The 19,994-nt window shown below is 43.6% G+C and overlaps 1 pseudogene; it reads left to right on the top strand.

Annotated features, from left to right (window-relative positions):
* Window positions 1–378: 378 nt before the first annotated feature.
* LOC121752665 lies at window positions 379–13,115 on the top strand (annotated as a pseudogene).
* Window positions 13,116–19,994: the final 6,879 nt, after the last annotated feature.

Genomic DNA, 19,994 nt, shown 5'->3' on the forward strand with positions numbered 1-19,994 from the left:
ATGAAATAGGTAATTAGCTCCAATGGTACTGTGAAATCATTCCCATTTTTTTATTTTTGAGTAAATATATATCTTGAGATTTACACAAACAAATCTATGACACCTTTTCGAATTTTATGAGTAAAAAATGTATAATATAGAAAGTATTTTTTAAGTTTAAATTGTATAAATAATTAGCGTAAAATGACTATTTGTATAACATTTACATTAAAACGATTTTAAAATTAGTGTAAATGGTTGGAGAAGTATATGCTAGAGATTTCACTCATATAAAATATTAAAGTTGTGAGACCCCTCAAACCAAAACATAGGGGTTATATTTTTAATAGTGGTATCCAATGGTGGAACTGCAAACACAAAAACGACCCAAAGAAAACAATGATCACATCTCTCTTCATTTCACTAATAATCACCATTTCCATCTCCCCATCCCACTCAAAGTACTACTCGAGAAGCGAGCCGTACAATCCGGTTCAGCTGGAGAAAACACAAATCCGGCTCTTCTTCCACGACACCCTGAGCGGCACAAACCCGAGCGCGGTCCGTATTGCCGGCCCAACGCGACCGAGACGAACCCGATACCTTTCGGTGCCCTCTTCGCCATCGACGATCCGTTGACGGAGGGGCCGGAGCCTACGTCGAAGGTCGTCGGAAACGCCCGGGGGATGTACGTGTCGTCAAGCCAGTCGGCGGAGGAAGGCGACGTGTCGATCGTTCTCTATGCCGACTTAGGCAGTGGCGGACTGATGATTGGGCGAATTTTTGATGGTGACAAATGCGGGTAAAAGAAAATATAGATCACGACACAAGGAATTACGTGGTTCGATTTACTGAGGTAAATCTACGTCCACGGGAAGAAAGGAGGGCAAGATTGTATTGCGTGATCTGGTTTACAGCTTACAAATACAGACTTGCTATATGATCTTTGATGTCTAGAGAGCTTTTTTTTCCCCTAGTCTATCTGATCTAAGTTCTATTTATACATTCAACTAAGATCGTGGCTTGCATCACCACTAACTAGGTCGTGGCTTACATCATCACTAATTAGGTCGTGGCTTACATCATCACTAATTAGGTCGTGGCTTACATCATCACTAATTAGGTCGTGGATGTCGTGGAGGTCATGAGATCCTGCATGGGTCCACTATCTCTTTGTTTGGTCCGCTATTCTGCATGAGATCCTGCATGAGTTGACACCACTAAATAGATCGTGTAGTGGAGGTCGTGGAGGTTCTGCATGAGTCTACTATCTCCCAGTTCGGTTGAATACTGAGACCGAACTGCTGAACTATTGCTGAGCAGCTTTTGCCGATCTGAGAGTAGAGCTTGATTGTTCGGCTTTTACCGAACTGTAGGCTGGGGCCGAACTCTTTGGTAATGCCGAACTGATACTCTTCCTTGGGCTGATGGGCCGTCACTGCTATTGGGCTTGTTTAGTACGTACCCCATCACTACCCCCCCCGAAAAGCGAAGTGAATCACTTCGGCGAAGCGAGTCACTTCGGCATTCTGGATAAAGGTACGGGGGAGGCTGACGTTAGGGGACGTGCCTTGCGCGTGACTGCATTAAATGCGACAGTAAAATCCGGCCGTTGAATCCTGAAAAGGTGGGATTCGAAACGGTGCGATGATTTTGAAATCTTCTCCGAATCTGATAAATACGTCATTTCTTCATCATTTGAACACTTTTGCTATTGCTTCTTCTGCATTCTCTCTCTTTTGCGTAAAAATTTCCTTCCGCTTTCAAGAATTTCTTCAGAATTTCTTCAGACTTTCAAAGAGTAAGAACCATGTCTTCTTCTTCTTCTTCTGAGTCGGGTAGCGGTAGGAAAGGGGGTAAGGGGTCTTCTAGCCGGAAAGAATCCGGGGAGAAGACCGTAGAGTATTTTCACAGCATCTTGAGTAAGGATACTGTGATATTCCTACACGAAAAATATTTTTTTCCTGGGGGGAAGGTTGCGATTCCCGACGACCTTCATAGGGCTGACTCGCCGCCGGAGGGTTACGCCACCGTTTATGAAGCCGGCTTGGAATGCGGGCTTCGTTTCCCTCTTCCCCCTGCCTTTGTAGAGCTGCTTGATTTTTTCCAACTCCCTTTAGGTCAGGTGACTCCGAATTCTTGGAGGCACTTATCGGCCTTTGCTGCCGAACTGCGTAGGCTAGATAAGGATCTGTCTCTGAGGGCAATCCTTAATTTTTTTCAGTTTAAGAGAAAAGGATCTTGGTTTTACTTGATCCCTTTACAGCCTTTTAGGGCCTTCTGCAAAACCAAGTGGCCAAAGTGGCAACATCGCTTCTTTTTTTATAATAGGACAGCGGCTCCGGGCTTTCCCTGGAGAGGGCCGAAGTCCGTGATTCCTCATCCTCGGTTAGAACCGTTGAACGAGCTCGAGGGCGAGCTCAATAAGATTCCTATGATTAGGAAGCAGTACCTGGAGTCTGAGCTCGTCAAGGGCGACTTCGTGTTCGACTCTTCGTCTTCGGACGAAGAGACTGAGGGTGAGGACTTCTTTTTTGTGCCTTACTGCTTTTGTGGCGAAAACTAACCTTGCTTTCTTGCTTTTTGGCAGTGAACTTGCTAAATAAGATTAGCCGCAAATCCTCCGAGCTTAAGGAGCCGGAGAAACAGAAGGCTACCAGCTCGGCGCCTGATGCCGAGAAGAATCCGAAGAGGCAGAAGACCTCTTCTTCGGATCCAAAAAAGCCGGAGTCCACTTCGGCAAAGAGGAAGGGGAAAACCCAGAAGCCCCCAAGAGCGCCGGAGAGAGACATCGTCTTGGCGCCCCCTTCGGAGCATGTCTGTGAGCCTTTTGCATGGCCAACGGATTTTGCCGAGGTAACTTCTCTTCTTGATTCTTTGGCTTTGCTTCTTTCCTATGTTTTTTTTGGTGGCCCCTCTGTTGACTCTTTCCTTTTTCCATTTTCAGAGGAATAGCATGCTCAGCAAGCTCGTCGCAGTCGAACTCTCCAAAGCGTCCAGCGACTATGCTGAGATGCAGAGGAAGTTGGCGGCTGCTCGTCACCAGGCCGAACAGGCTAAGGCAGACTTTGAGAAGGCCAGAGCTGCTAGGATCTCGGCCTAGGATGAAGCCCAGTTTGCCAAAAACCAGCTCGTCATCCAGCGAGAGCAGACGAAACGGAGGGATGCTGCCGCCGTGGTTGCCCAAGGGGAGGTTCTCCGTGCTTTCACGGAGAAACTCTTTCTGAGCAATCAATTTTCGGCCTTTGTCGGTGATCTGCTGAAACTGATGACCGATAATGCCGAGCAGGGGCCCGAAGTCGTCCTGCCGCTGTACGGCCGAGAGATAGCAGCTCGTCTCCAGAGTCTGCCGCTCCTTGAGGAGCTTGCTTCGTCCTCGGTCCTGCTTTCTGCTGACCGAGTTCGTAGTTGCCGAGCTGACCGGGACGAGAATATGGAGGCTATCTTTGCCTCCTTAGGGCCAGTTTCACCCGCTCCAATTTTCCACGGAGAGGGTGAGACCGAGCAGCTTGATCAGCAGACCGGAGACAGGCAGGCCGAGCAAGAGGTGCTGCTGATCGGTGATGGGGGCACCGAGCAGGCTGGGGGGAGCAAGGAGGCCGAGGCTGAAGCTGAGGCAGACAAGGAGAAGGAAGCTGAACCTCACCGAGGAGCCGGAGACGAAGCTGGCGGAGTATGATTTCGTCTCCCTTCTCTTAGTTTAGTTTCTTCCTTCTTGTAAAATGGCCTTGAAGCCCTCCTTGTGTAAAAAATTTTTTTCTTATGAATGAAAAAATTCTTCTTTCTACACTTGTGTCTTCGTATAGCTTTTCGTACTCTCTTTTACTCCTGTTGTGGTTTACTACCTGCTCAGTAAACTGAAATGCCGAACTGACATAGCTGCTTTGTATTCTTAACTCTTAAGGAGCTGGAGGTACTTCACTGGAAGCGGCTGTACTCTTCCGCTTTAGACGAAGCTGAGAAAAAAGTCATAGCTGACCAGATGAAGAATGACGAACTCTTGGCTTGTTTAGTGAAGCTGGAGTCCGACAATAAGGACTTAGAGTCCATAAGGAAGGATCTGGAGGCCGAGCTGAATACTGCCGTCGCTGAGAGGACTGCGTATGAGGATTTCATCTGCAGGCGCGGGGGAATGACCATCTCTGAAGTTCAGGAACGAGTTGACGAACTGTGGGAGGAATATCATGTACTCCGGAGGAACAATGCGCTGGAGAGCTCGGCTTGCCAACAAGTCGTGAAATCATTGCGGCGCTGGGCTTCTCGGTACGACATCATTCTTTCCCGGCGTCCCTCAATCGAGAGATTCCTTAGGCATTTCCCGCCAACATATGGTCGCACTCCAGCTCAAACCTCTGATTCACTTGCTCAAAACCCTACTCCAAGTCAGCAACAAACTCAGGAACAACCGGAGACGTCAAGACGAGGACGGACTGAAGTTCGCAGAGGAGCGGTGACTATGAGTGAGCAAGATCGGCAAATGATTCGTGAAGAGACTCTTCGCCGCCGAGGTGCTAGAGCTTCCCGGGCTCAGGGAAGAAGCGGTAGGTCGATTAGAGCATCTCGTCGACCTGTTTATTCTTCAGCTGCCCGGAATGGCCGAACTCGGCTTCACGAGGATTTTGTGAATAGATGGCTCAACTTTAGCAACCATGGACAGTAGAATAGTCCTTTGTAATGGCGTAACGCCTTCTCGTAGGGCAGCAGAATTATATGCCGAACAAGATTTAATAAATGAAATTTTCATTTCGCTTCTATCACTGCGTATTTACAGCTCAGCGGAAAAATTTCATCGTGCTCGTCCTCGGTCTTATGAAGTAAACTTCTTTGACCGGACTCGTCCTCAGTCTTATGAAGTAAGCTTCTTTGACCGGACTCGTCTTTGGTCTTATGAAGTAAACTTCTTTGACCGGACTTGGTCCTCGGTCTTATGAAATAAACTTCTTTGACCGGACTCGTCTTTGGTCTTATGAAGTAAACTTCTTTGACCGGACTCGTCTTTGGTCTTATGAAGTAAATTTCTTTGACCGGACTAAGCTTGTGTCCTAATTTGGCGAGTTTTATCGCTCGGATCGGACTTTCCCTTGTCCTAATTTGGGGATCGGACTTTCCCTTGTCCTAATTCGGCGAGTTTTATCGCGTGGATCGGACTTTCCCTTTGTTGCAGTTCGTTTCAGACGAACTGCTTGTTTCTTAAGCTGAATTGTGGTCTTGTATCCTCCTTAGAAGCTTGGACTCACAATCGTTGGCTTATATATGTTCTAAAAAGGGGATCAGCCTTCGAAGAACAAGATACCTCAGTAACATTTGTAAGAGACGACACGCACATAGACAGACAAAACGCACATAGACAAATAAAAAGGACGAACAAGATTTTAAACTTTTATAAAACAAGCACAAAGAACAAGTAAAAAACAAAGAAAGCATATACCTCTAGGACCGAACTAGACACAAGACTGACTGACCGGACTGTCTCTTACAAATGGAACTTCTTGAGGTTGGAAATGTGCCATGTTCGGGGTACTTGTTCTCCTGACACGTGAGTCAATTTGTAAGACCCTTTGCCGAGGACTTCTGACACCCGATATGGACCTTCCCATGTGGGTTCGAGTTTGCCCAGCTTTTCTGCTCGGCTTACTTCGTTGTTTCTCAAGACGAGATCTCCCACTTGAAATTGCAGCTTTTTCACCCTTTGGTTATAATACCGGGCTACTTGCTCCTTGTACTTGGCTGCTTTTATGCAGGCCAATTCTCTTCTTTCTTCGGCCAGATCTAGTTCGGCTCTTAGTCCGTCATCATTCATTTCTGAGGAGAAATTTAGAGTTCAGGGACTGGGTACGCCGATCTCAACCGGAATCACGGCTTCAGTGCCGTACACCAGACTGTACGGAGTTTCACCGTTGGAGGTTTTGGGTGTAGTTCGGTAGGACCATAGGACTTGAGGGAGATTTTCTACCCATTGTCCTTTGGCTTGTTCTAACCGAGCTTTTAACCCTTTTACCAAGATACGGTTTGTTACCTCCGTTTGTCCGTTTGCTTGTGGGTGGGAGACCGAAGTGAACCGCTGTTGAATATTCAGCTCTTGGCACCAATTCTTGAATGTCTTGTCGGTGAACTGAGTCCCATTATCCGAAATGAGGATGTGGGGTATGCCAAATCGGCACACTATGTTCTTCCAGACGAAATCCAATGCCTTCGAGCTCGTTATCGTAGCTAATGGTTCAGCCTCCACCCACTTCGTGAAGTAATCCACGGCAACGATAAGGAATTTCATTTGCCGAGGAGCTTGTGGTAGTGGTCCTACTATGTCTATGCCCCATTGCATAAAAGGCCAAGGGCTTTGCATAGCACATAGATCGGTCTGCGGCATCCTTGGGATATTTGCATGGATTTGGCACTTCGTACATGTCTTGACGAGCTGCACTGCTTCTTGTACCAAAGTTGGCCAATAATACCCCCATCTCAGAACTTTTTTAGCTAAAGCTCTAGCTCCGATGTGGCTACCGCAAGATCCTTCATGAACTTCTCTAAGGATGTAGTCCGTCTCTTCTGGCCCTACACATCGCAATAACGGCTGAAGGTAGGACTTTCTGTATAGGACTCCTCCATGAAGTTCGTACCGAAGTGCTCGACATGTGATTTTCCGAGCTTCTCTCTTATCCTCGGGCAGTTGTCCTTGATCTAGATACTGTAAGATCGGCGTCATCCAGTTCGGCGAGCTGGCTACTGAATGTACCTCAGCTTCATCAATGCTTCGGTGCATCAATTCCTCCACCTTTGAGCTTGGATATGAGGCTAACTTACTTAAAGTATCTGCTCGGCTGTTTTCCGCTCTGGGAATGCGGATTATCCGAAAATAAGAGAAACTTCGGCTAATGCTTTGCGCTTTGTCCAAGTATTTCCTCATCCTCTCATCACGGGCTTCACTTGTACCCAAGAGGTGATTCACTATGACTTGTGAATCACAATGGATTTTGAGAGACTTGATAAATAGACTTTGCGCTAGCTGGAGTCCGGCAAGGAGAGCTTCGTATTCGGCTTCGTTATTAGTGGTTGGGAACAAGAACCGAAGTGAATAAGTTACCTCGTGTCCGTCGGGAGCGATAAGTAGAATACCAGCTCCACTTCCCGTTTTATTTGAAGCTCCATCTACGAATCCGCTCCAGCAATCCGGCGGCTCTACTTCGGATTCCAGGGGCTGTGCTAGTTCGGTATTGGCAGAATTTTTCTGTTCGGCAATGACAGGGATTACTTGATCGAACTTTGCCTCTGTAAGAAAATCTGCCAAGGCTTGTCCCTTGATGGCTTTCCGAGGTAGGTATTCGATTGAGTGTTCTCCCAACTCTATGGCCCATTTGGCGATTCTGCCTGATGCTTCTGGCTTGGTCAAAACTTGCCGAAGTGGCAGATCGGTTAAGACGCATACCTTGTGAGCATAGAAGTATGGCCGCAGTCTCCTTGCTGCATTTACTAACGCCAGAGCAATTTTTTCCAGAGGTTGATACCTTGTTTCTGGACCTCTTAATGCTCGGCTTGTAAAGTAGATGGGAAGCTGCTTTAGGCCTTCTTCTCGTACAAGCACCGCGCTAATGGTTTGATCTGATGCCGCTAAGTATAAGAATATCACTTCGGCATCTGTTGGAGCAGAGAGAATTGGAAGCTTGGCTAAATAACTTTTGAGCTCGTCAAAAGCCTTTTTCTGCTCGGCTCCCCACTCAAACTTTGGTGCCTTTTTCAACACTTTGAAGAACGGCAGTTTCTTTTCGGCTGCTTGGGAAAGGAATCTATTCAGTGCGGCTAGACATCCAGTTAGCCTTTGCACATCATGTATGGACTTCGGCATCGCCATGTTCTGAACAACTTGAATTTTTGAGGGATTTGCCTTGAGTCCGTCCTTTGAAACCCAACAACCCAGAAACTTTCCCGAATCTACCAAAAAGGTACATTTTTGGGGATTGAGTTTGAGGTTGGCTTTTTTGAGCACGTCGAGAGTGGATTTGAGGTTGTCCTCGTACTCTGAAGTGCTTCTGCTTTTGACGACTATGTCGTCAACATACACTTCAACCTCTTTTCCGATCAAATGCCGAAAAAGCTTATCTACCATCCTTTGATATGTGGCTCCGGCATTCTTTAAACCGAATGGCATCTTTTTATAAGCAAAGATGCCGAAGTCAGTAATGAAAGCCGTTTTTGAAGCATCATTCTCATCCATTAAAACTTGGTGGTAGCCTTTGTATAAATCAAGAAAACAGAAAATTTCGAAGCCGATCAAAGCTTCTACTTTTTTATCTATGTTCGGAAGGGGATAGCAATCTTTAGGACAGTGCTTGTTTAGATCGGTAAAATCTATGCACATCCGCCATCCTCCTTCTTTTTTCTTGATCATCACAGGATTGGCCACCCAAGAAGGATATTTCACCTCGAATAATACATCCGCTTTCAGTAATTGGCGGACTTCGTCATGGATGACTTGATTTCTTTCTGCCGCAAAGAGTCTTTGCTTCTGTTTTATAGGCCGGACTGAAGGATCAATATTTAACCGATGAGTGATTACCTCAGGGGGCACTCCGGTCATGTCCAACGGAGACCATGCAAAGACATCTTTGTACTCCTTGAGGAGCTGGATGGTCTTTTCCCGGAGTAGAGGCGTTCCCGCGAAACCGATCTTGACCGTTCTGGATGGATCATCTTCGTATAACTGAACGGTCATTGAGTTCGACTCTGGTGTGACTTCGGTCATTTCGCTTGCCTCTGACTCCGGCTGCTGTGATTGCTATGCTTGATGATGCTGATCTGATTGCTCGGCACTTTTAAGCGCAATCTGCAGACACTCTTTTGCTCTCTTTTGATCACCTCGGATGACCGCTATCCCACCTTTAGTGGGAATCTTGATGGTGAGGTGATAAGTAGAGCAAACGGCCCGAACTGCGTTGAGCCAGTCTCTTCCCAAGATGATGTTGTACGGGGACCGAGCTTTTACCACAAAGAACTCGATCATCGTACTGGAGCTTGTAGGCGCTTTTCCCACCGTGATCGGAAGGCTGATAATACCTTCAGGGCGGGTGTCCTCCTGGGCGAAACTTTTCAGAGGAAGTGGAGCCGGACTGAGCCGAGCTGGATCTACTTCTAGTTTATCGAAACATTCTTTAAAAAGAATGCTGACTGACGCTCCGGTATCCACAAACACTCTGTGGATCAGTTTGTTTGCCACTCCGGCTTGGATGACAATAGCGTCTTGATGAGGAGAGATGGCCGGGACGGGATCTGCATATGAAAATGTAATCACTTCGTCCTGCTTCAGCCTTTTATGCGTTGGCTCCTCTCGATTGAAGCCTCTGCGCTCTGACTTCAGGGACGATTTAGTCTTCCCGGCAGGGAGAGCATCAATAGTCAGGATTACTCCATCATATTGCAGCTCGTCATCATCTTCGGGGTCCTGTTGCTTTTTCGGATCCTGAGGAGCGCAGTTCGCACCTCTCTGCTTTTTGTTCTTTTTCGGCTGCTTGCTTTGGTATTTTTTTAACGTCCCTGCTTTCACAAGAGCATCAATACCTGCAGCCAAATGTCGGCACTCCTCGGTATCGTGACCGTGGTCTTGATGGAAGGAGCAATATTGATCCTGAGGTCGACGCGCGGCCGATTTCGCCATCCGCTTTGGTTTTTCGAACATATCGGAATGCAGTTCGAAAATTTCCGCTCTCGACTTGTTCAATGGTACGAACTGAGCGGGCGGCTTCTCAGGATTGAGACGTGGCCCCAATCGGTCTTGCACCGGAGTCCTTTGAATCCTTTCAAAAGGAGTTCGGTGAGGATGTCCCTGATCGCCAAAAGGAGTTCGGCGAGGATGTCCCTGATCGCTATGATCGGGCTTCCTCCTGTCTCCTCGGGATGAGCTGTCTAAAGATCGTTTGCGACGGTCTGCCTCATCGGCACGGGAGAACTGGTCCGCAATGTCCCACATCTCTTGAGCTGTTTGCGGACTGCATTCCACGAGCTTTCTGTAGAGAGCTCCGGGCAGGATTCCATTTTGGAATGCCGAAATGACAAGTAGATCATTGAGATCATCTACTTGTAGGCATTCCATGTGGAATCTCGTCATAAAGTCGCTGATCTTTTCGTCGCGACCTTGACGTATAGAAAGCAGCTGAGCCGAAGTGATTCGGGCTTCCGCTTTCTGAAAGAACCTCCTGTGGAAAGCATCCATTAGATCTCGGTAAGATCTAATGCTGCCTTGGGGGAGGCTATCGAACCACCTTCTTGCGTTCCCGATAAGCAGCTCGGGAAACAGCTTGCACATATGGACCTCATTGAGACCCTGGTTCGCCATGTTATACTGATAGCGTCCCAGGAAGTCATGAGGATTCACTAACCCGTCATAAGTCATCGACGGAGTTCGGTAGTTCTGTGGCAAGGGAGTTCGGGTGATATCGTCCGAGAACGGAGTCTTCAATGCTCCGTACATGGCGAACCCGACATCTCTTCGGTATGGAGGAGATGGAGTTCTCCTGTGATTCCGGTACCGAGGAGGAACAGGAACATGTCGGGGTTGAGGATTCTTCTTCCTGGAAGACACGGCACTACTGCGGTAGTGACTTTCATGTCTGGATGAGGAGGGAGAATCCACCGTTTTCGTCTCCGGCTTTTGGCCCTTTTGCAGGAAAATTAAGAATTCTTCCTGCTTCTCGGCCAAAAACAACTTGACAGCCTCGTTCAAATCGGGCTGCTGGGAAGACTCGGTGCGATGAGTCTTTGAGCGGCTTGTTCCTTCTCCGTGAGAACTGGAAGTAGATTTCTCCCGAGGCTGTTTTCCAGACCTGCGGGCTGGACTAGCTTCCTCATGGTTATCACGAACGGTATTATGGGTGTTATGTGATCTGGTATGCATTTTTTTGGTGGAAGAGGATCAAAAACTCGCTTTTATCATAGATTTGGTTCTCTGTTTCCCACAGACGGCGCCAGTGATGATTGGGCGAATTTTTGATGGTGACAAATGCGGGTAAAAGAAAATATAGATCACGACACAAGGAATTACGTGGTTCGATTTACTGAGGTAAATCTACGTCCACGGGAAGAAAGGAGGGCAAGATTGTATTGCGTGATCTGGTTTACAGCTTACAAATACAGACTTGCTATATGATCTTTGATGTCTAGAGAGCTTTTTTTTCCCCTAGTCTATCTGATCTAAGTTCTATTTATACATTCAACTAAGATCGTGGCTTGCATCACCACTAACTAGGTCGTGGCTTACATCATCACTAATTAGGTCGTGGCTTACATCATCACTAATTAGGTCGTGGCTTACATCATCACTAATTAGGTCGTGGATGTCGTGGAGGTCATGAGATCCTGCATGGGTCCACTATCTCTTTGTTTGGTCCGCTATTCTGCATGAGATCCTGCATGAGTTGACACCACTAAATAGATCGTGTAGTGGAGGTCGTGGAGGTTCTGCATGAGTCTACTATCTCCCAGTTCGGTTGAATACTGAGACCGAACTGCTGAACTATTGCCGAGCAGCTTTTGCCGATCTGAGAGTAGAGCTTGATTGTTCGGCTTTTACCGAACTGTAGGCTGGGGCCGAACTCTTTGGTAATGCCGAACTGATACTCTTCCTTGGGCTGATGGGCCGTCACTGCTATTGGGCTTGTTTAGTACGTACCCCATCACGGACGCAGGAATAAATTATGGGAGGGGCTTCACATTAAAATTTTTTTATCGATATATTCCCTTCATCCTAATAAAGATGACCTCTTCTTTTAGCGTAATGGAATTTTATAAAGCGTTGTTTTATGTATTTAGTGAAGAAAGAGAATGAAGCAGATATAAAAGTATTTCTTTTATACAAGTTTGAATGCAGAACGTAGACTAAATGCAAAAGGTCATTTTTAAATAATACGGAGCTCATGATTAGATTGTTTTTTGTCCATGCAATATGTTTGACGCTCACAAGATTAATGAACCATAATAAGAAATTTTCTAAAATAAAATAAAAACAAACTAACAATAACTTTGTATTATCTAACAGTTATTATGATGTTGTATTATTCAAAATGATTTTGTCTTCGATGTTATTACATAACAGATATCATACAATATAAATGTGTGGGCAATTTTAATTCAAAAGACTTGCTTTCTCACCAAGTAAACAAATATATAAGAGTTATGCTTCAAATAAAAATTTAAAGTATAATAATGACTATAATGATATATTGACGAAAATGATCATGTTTCAATGCTACTACCTAACAGAGATTGTACAAAGAATAGCCGTATTATTTATCTACATTTTGCATTTAAAACTAAATTTTCATAAAAAATAAATTCTATATAAAAATCACAATCACAAAATGAATAAATATACTTACTAAATACTAGTAATACATAATATTAATCAAATACAATACAAATATAAAAAAGAAATAACCTTTCATGAGAAAACGTTAATTACAAAATTTTTAATGAAGACGTCTACACACGTTTAATTTTATTAAAAGTGAAACAATTGTAACACGTGTAAAGGCTACAAGTAATAGTACCAGACTTGACTTTTCAAATACCAAGTTTAGTGCTCTTTTATTTCGCCTTCTTCCTATAGCGTCTTTGAAAAGTTGTCTCTAGATACTCCCGGATTATCGTTGTTTTAAGTTTTTCTCAATCTTCTTCCCAGATACACTTTCTTCGTCGGCTGCCATTGTTTTAAGTTTTTCTCTGCAATTTTAAATCTCAGCCCCTCCTACTCATTAATCTCTCAACAATTTAGACTTCAAAGGCCTTAAATTGGAGAGGGCTAAAGACATATTGTGAAAATTTTTAAAATTTTTGAAATAGGAATATTTAAAAAAAAAAACAAGTTGGGAGGGGCTTAAGCCCCTCATGGGTTGTTAATGGGTCCGCCACTGGACTTAGGGTTCACGACCGGGAAGTTCAAGGGGAGCTCGCTGAGCGTGTTTTCGAGGAATCCGGTGACGGAGAGCCCCCGTGAGCTGGCGGTGGTCGGAGGCAGGGGGCGGTTCAGGAACGCGGCGGGGACGGTGACGGTGATCACGCATTCCATGAATGCCACGACGGGAGATGCCATTCTTGAGTATAATGTGGAGGTTGTTTATCCCAAAGGGTTAGGGTTTCTCAAAAGTGTTTAGGTTTAAATCATTAAGTGTGTTATTAATGTTTGTGTGTTTGTCGTTGAAAATAAAATATGAGTACTTATTCAATTTAAGATGAGTACTCAAGTTTGTTCAAGCTCGTTTAGTCTCTAAGTTAAGTTAGTAAATGTTATAGATCATAACACTTAATTAACTACTCCATTAGGAAAAAAACACATATTTTCATGCCCAATACGTATACAAATATCTTATCACACCACTATATAAAAAAACACACACACTTCAACAATAAAAAATGATAACTCAAAATCTAATCTAACCTCTAAGGTGGTCATATCAACTCCCCACTAATTCTACTTCAACGATGTTCCTAGCGAGTGTTAGGAATTCTTGTATTCATCTAATGAGCGCAGCAGAAATTGCATACAAGAATAACAGATCTAGATTCATAATCGTATTGCAAGTTGAGCATGTAAAACACAACAGAATTAAATCTTACTTGTTGTGTCGTTATCTTCCACTGATTGTACGAATCCTGCAGGATGAATCCATCACTATCGAGGTCCACCTGTATTCTTATCCGATGCAGGAACAATTCCTCGGTACAATCGTTCTATAGAGAAAGCTAGGAAATCTCTTGTTGAACGTACGTATTCTTGCACCGCTATTTCTCTCAGAGAATTAGGTTTTCTATATCTTTTGTTCTCTACAATAGAGCATATATATAATAGAATAATTTTAACATTGGGCCAAGCCCAATAGAATTATTTCCTATTAATCTAATCTAGCCCATTTTCTTTCAGCGAGGCCGTCGACAAGCCCTAAGCCAACGCCTATCTAACCTCTAAGGTGGGCTATGCTTGGTCGAAGGGACCGACCAGTCGTTCAACCCGAGGATGGATGTGGTTGGTACCATTGGGCTTTTCTGGTTAGCCCATTACGCTATTTAAAGTGTGATTTATTTTTCACTCAACTTCTTCCCTCAGCATTATATAAAAGACTAAAGTCCAATTTTAATCCTTTACATTTGCCCTAAAATTCTTTTTGGTCCCTTACATTAAGTTTGTGACCTTTTGGTTCTTAACATATTGTTTTAATATCTTTTGGTCCCAAACATATTGTTTTGGTCCAAAATAATCATTTTATGTTAAAATTAATAGTCAAAATGTTTGACCACTTTAATAACTTAATTATAATCTAGGACCAATGTCCAATTTTGATCCCCTATATTTTCCACAAAATTCTTTTCGTGTCCCATACATTAAGTTTGTAACCTTATTTGAGACCAAAAGATACCAAAACAATATGTAAGGGACTAAAAGGTCACAAACTTAATGTAAGGAACCAAAAAGAATTTTAGCGCAAACGTAAGGGACCAAAATTGGACTTTAGTATATATAAAAACTAACATTACTTTAGGTGAGATTCATTCATCCTTCGTCCACAATATTTCAAAAAAAAATTTAATTAAATCCATACTCCAACATTTTTTTATAAAACTTGTGCTTCACCTATTGATGCTTATTTTAATGGACAAAGAGTGTATTTATTTCTTCGTTATATATTTTATTTTAAAAAATTTATGTTCCAAGCCAATAAGAATCTCATGTATCATCAAAGCTCTGTTGAAACTTCTCACCAATTTAACATAAAGACTTTTTAGAACCCACCCATAAGGCCAACTTGAATTAGTTCAACTACTCCAAAAAATATTTCAAAGCTCCCCTCAAATAGTAGTATAATACACCAAATCAACATTAAGTTTGCTACATTTCGTCAAGAAACGAAAGACCAGCCTTAAAAATGGCAATTCACTATCAAAGATTATTTATCAATTCTTGTTTCCACCAAAGCCTTTCCTACTCCAGCCCAAATAAAAAATCAAGCAACGTGGGCCAAGCGAGTTGACTCGCTATTCGATTAGCACCGATTCTATTTTGTTACTATTGCTACCAATATATAGTAAGGGCTTGTTGAGTATTGTCGGTCAATTTCTCTGTTAGGGTTGGATAGGCTCGTTAAATTAAAACCAATACGTATAATACTAAAATCATATGATTTAAACTACGATTATTAATATTGTTCTAAGAGATACAAATGATGTTTAAATTATTTGATTTTTATGTTTAAGTCATTACTCTAAAAAGTTGAGCACGGACACTATTTGTTAGTGATTTTTTTTCTTTAGATTTCGAATGGGCACATTGATGCTGTTAGATAAGGCTTAATTTTTATATGTTGGATTTTTCTTTTTTGTTGGATTGAGTTTTTTGGACGACTCTAATGCATGGTATACTCCTACAAATATATATACCCCTATAAAGAAAACATATACTATAAAATATTTCATTATTCAAATATTAAATAAATTACTTTAAACAGATATACTTGTATTTTCATTTCGAACAAACTATTTATCGACAATAATAAAATGGTAATACGTGAATGTAACAAAAAAAATACTGTCAAAGGTTAAATGTTTCAACATTAAGTGTTGGAAGGATCAAGCTAAAATCAAGGAAGATAAACGAAGATTGTGAAATCAATTAGAATTATTCTTTCCGGATTTATAGTTAGGGTAAATCATAGAAGATCTTACCATATGTAAATATTGCCTCTTCCTATTTAGACATGTAACTATCATTCTTGTTAATACACCAAAATGAATACGAGATCCTTTCTCAACATGGTACTAGAGCAGTGGCTCAGAATATAATTTCATCATAGCCGTGTACCTTATCTCGGCCAGAAGGCGGAGGACCACCTTCGGAACCTGAAAATGACAGAAGAGAAGGATGTCAAATACGATGATCTAAAGATTAAAACCAACAAGAATGTTGTGGTAGCATTCAAGCTGAATAGAAGGAATTATCCATTACGGGCTCGACTCATGCGAGTTGCCATCGGGAGCAGAAGAGCAATACGGCACATCACCGGAGTGCCAGAACCACCGAAACCAACGGACAATGAATATTTGGAATGGGAGGAGACCGATCTAGTGGTCTTCTCCTGGATTGTGGACAACATGAGATCGAGATCGTCAGAGACTTTGCACATCACCAAAGCGCGAAGGCAATTTGGGATAGCCTCGCGGTGACGTATCAGAATACGTCGGACTCGTATATGATATACGATTTGGAGGACAAGGCCAGCCGAATTGTCCAGAGAGAGATGGATCTGGAAACCTACTGGAGGACCCTGCACGGAGTGTGGATTGAAATCGATCGATGTCAAACCAAGACGATTACTTGTTGCGCAAAGAAATCGGTGAATACCGAACCATCATCAACACTCGACGATTGTACAAGTTCTTGGCTGGATTGAACCCTCAATTCGAGGGAACCAGGAGAGACATTCTTAAAGAGGTCCCGGCGCCACCAGTGGACGTCGCATACGGGTGGATCAAAAGGGAGGCTACCCGGCTGAACAAACCCCGAACCCACCGGCGCAACAAATGGCGTAGGACTCAGATTTGGAGCCCGGAACGTGCGATTCCCACCGCAACAGGCGACGCCCCGTCAAGGGCAAAACCTCGCCGCCACCAACAGCCGCCGCACAGCCCCCAAACCCGACAAAACCAAGTTGTGGTGCTCAAATTACGGGATGAACAAGCATACTCGAGAGACATGCTTCAAATTAATCGGCTTCCCGGAGTGGTGGGAGGAAAACCAAAAGGGGAAAGCAAAATGGGCAATTGGAGTGGAGGAAATCGGCGGAACGGAGACCGCCGTCCGTGGGCTAACAACCGAGGGAGGAGGCTCGCGCGATGGCGGATGCAGACGAGGGGACGACGTGGGGCAGGCAGCCTTCGCTGGACGAGTCGAAGGGGGAGAGAACGACGGAGGTACTGGGCTAGGTTTTTACAAACCCAGCCCACTTTATGTTTTTAATTCAAGTCCCTGCAATTCTCAGAAATTACGAAAATTACCCCATTTTTTGCAAACTGCCCCCTATACTTTGCCTATTCCGAAAAAGATAATTTGTGATGATACATATGTGAGCCCTAATAGTTTTGAAATATTGCATAAGCTGCCTGTTGCATGTGTGGTACAAATAAGTCTAGGGAGAAAGATAGTCGGTGGATTTTTGACTGTGGGGCCACCGACACTATGACACATGATAAAAATGATTTTGTGAATTTCTGTGGTACTATGAAAAGTCAAATACAAACCGCAGATGGGGAATTTACTTCAATAGAGGGGAGCGGAACAATTGAGATTTCACCGACGTTAAGGCTGTCTAATTGTCTCTATGTTCCAAAACTATCACATAAGTTGATGTCTATTAGCCACGTGACGAAGAAATTAAATTGCACATTGCTAATGCATCCTGATTTTTGTGTATTACAGGATATCAGGATGAGGAGGATAATTGGGCGTGGCACTGAGCGTCAAAGCCTCTACTATGTTGACGAGATGGCTCACCAAGGTAGTGCCGCAATGCTGGCTCACGGATCTGCGACTGGAGACGCTTGGTTATGGCACAGACGCTTAGGTCATCCATCTCTCGGTTATTTTAAACTTCTTTATCCTAAATTTTCTCATCTCAAGGATTTTAATTGCGAATCGTGTGTTTTGGAAAAAAGCCATAGACAATCTTTTAAATCTAATGAAACTCGAGTTGCAAGTCTTTTTTCATTAGTACATACTGATGTTTGGGGCCCTGCGCCCGTTACTGATGATCATGGTTTTTGCTATTTCTTGTTATTTGTGGATGATTGTTCGAGAATGACGTGGGTATATTTTTTGAAAAACAAATCTGAAGTTTATGAAAAATTTGTCCTTTTTTTACAAACTCATCCAAACTCAATTTCAAACGACCATTAAAATCCTTAGGTCTTATAATGGGAGGGAGTTTGTCAATCGTGACATGTCTAAACTTTTTGTTGATAACGGGTTAGTTCATCAAACCTCATGCCCATATACCCCCGAGCAAAATGGAGTAGCCGAGAGGAAAAACAGAATCATTATGGAAATCACTCGTGCTTTGTTTTTTGACTCTAATGTTCCGAAATTTTTATGGCCTGAAGCGGTTGCAACTTCTGTTTATTTGGTGAACCGTCTTCCTACAAAAATTTTGAAAATGAAAACCCCTTTATAGTTGTTGTCTTCAATAGCCGAGATACCTGAACCTCTCACCCTATCCCTTAAAATAATTGGATGTTCTGTGTATGTTCATGTTCCAAAACACGAGAGAACAAAATTTTCCGCTTGCGCCATTAAGTGTGTTTTTTTGGGGTACGGGATAAATCAAAAGGGTTACAGATGTTTCGATCCGTCGTCTAGGAAGATAATAACGACCATGAATTGCAATTTTTTGGAGTGTGAATATTACTATACCAATCTTAGTGGTCAGGGGGAGAGTTGTGAAATTAGGCCTATTGATAGAACAAGTGGACCCCTAAATTGGTTTGTGTCATCACCAAGCGACTCCGTTGTGGAACCAACAGAGACAGTTAGCACTGCCGCCGAGCCCGTCTCATTGACAGTGGAGCCTCCTCAACCGCCGAGCCCTAACGATCCTCCTCCAGTGATATCTGAGGTAATTACTGAAACTGGGTTCAATAGTGCAAATATTCCTAATGATCTGTCGTAGAACCAATGGAGAATGCTGCTATTGACGGGGGATACTGGACAGTACATACTTCCTAATCGAAGCACAAGGGGCATTCCGCCCAAGAGGTACAGTCCAGAACGGGTATCAAAGAAGAGCAGATATTCAATGGCGAACTTGGCAACCGCAAACATGACAGAAATGGCAAGGGCTTTTATGGCAGCCCTATATGAAGAAGAAGAAATCCCCATAACGGCAGAAGAAGCCATGGAAATCCCACATTGGAGAGAAGCAATGCTCGTGGAAATGAGGGCACTAATGAAAAGCAAGACATGTGAGGTGTGTATGAGACCAGAAGGATCAAGACTAGTGGGATACCGATGGGTGTTCACAATCAAGAGGAAACCGGATGGATCAATTGACCGCTACAAAGCCAGGCTAGTAGCGAAAGGGTACACTCAAACCTATGGAGTTGACTATGCAGAAACATTCTCACCGGTAGCTAAGATGAGTACTATTCGAGTGTTGTTCTCCATTGCCGCAACAAAGAATTGGCCACTACATCAATTTGACGTCACTAACGCCTTCTTGCATGTAGAGCTTACTCGACCAATTTATATGGAAGCTCCGCCCGGGTTTGAGGGGGAGCTCAAAGCAGGAGAAGTGTGTAGACTCAAGAAGACCCTATATATATGGATTAAAGTAGTCACCCAGGGCGTGGTTCGGAAGATTTACGGAAGTAATGAAGAAATATGGGTACAAACAGAGTAATTCAAATCATACTCTGTTTCTAAAGATGAAGGACGGGAAAATCACATGTCTGATAATATATGTGGATGATATGATTCTTACGGGGGATGATGAGGAAGAAATAAGCCAATTGAGAAAGAATTTGTTCGCCGAATTTGAAATGAAAGACTTGGGCCTATTGAAGTATTTTTTAGGCATTGAAGTAATGCGATCCAAGAAAGGAATATTCATAAGCCAAAGGAAGTATGTGTTGGATCTCTTGGCCGAAGTGGAAATGCTGGATTGCAAGCCGGTAGAGACCCCAATGATGTAGAATCATGGCCTTCGACTGACTGAAGGGGCTGAACTCACCCACCAAACAAGATATCAACGGCTGGTGAGTAAACTTATCTATCTCTCTCACACTAGACCCGATATTGCATATGCTGTGGGAGTAGTGAGTCAGTTCATGCATAAGCCTCAAGCCGATCACTGGGAAGCAGCCTTGAGGATTGTGCGCTATTTGAAGGGGACACCAGGACATGGGATCTTGTTCGAAAATCATGGGAATTTAGAGGTACATGGGTTCACCGATGCGGGTTGGGCTGGAAACCCAAATGATCGAAAGTCGAC

This window comes from Salvia splendens, chromosome 10 (genome assembly GCF_004379255.2).
Source record: "Salvia splendens isolate huo1 chromosome 10, SspV2, whole genome shotgun sequence".
In the NCBI taxonomy this organism is placed as follows: Eukaryota; Viridiplantae; Streptophyta; class Magnoliopsida; order Lamiales; family Lamiaceae; genus Salvia; species Salvia splendens.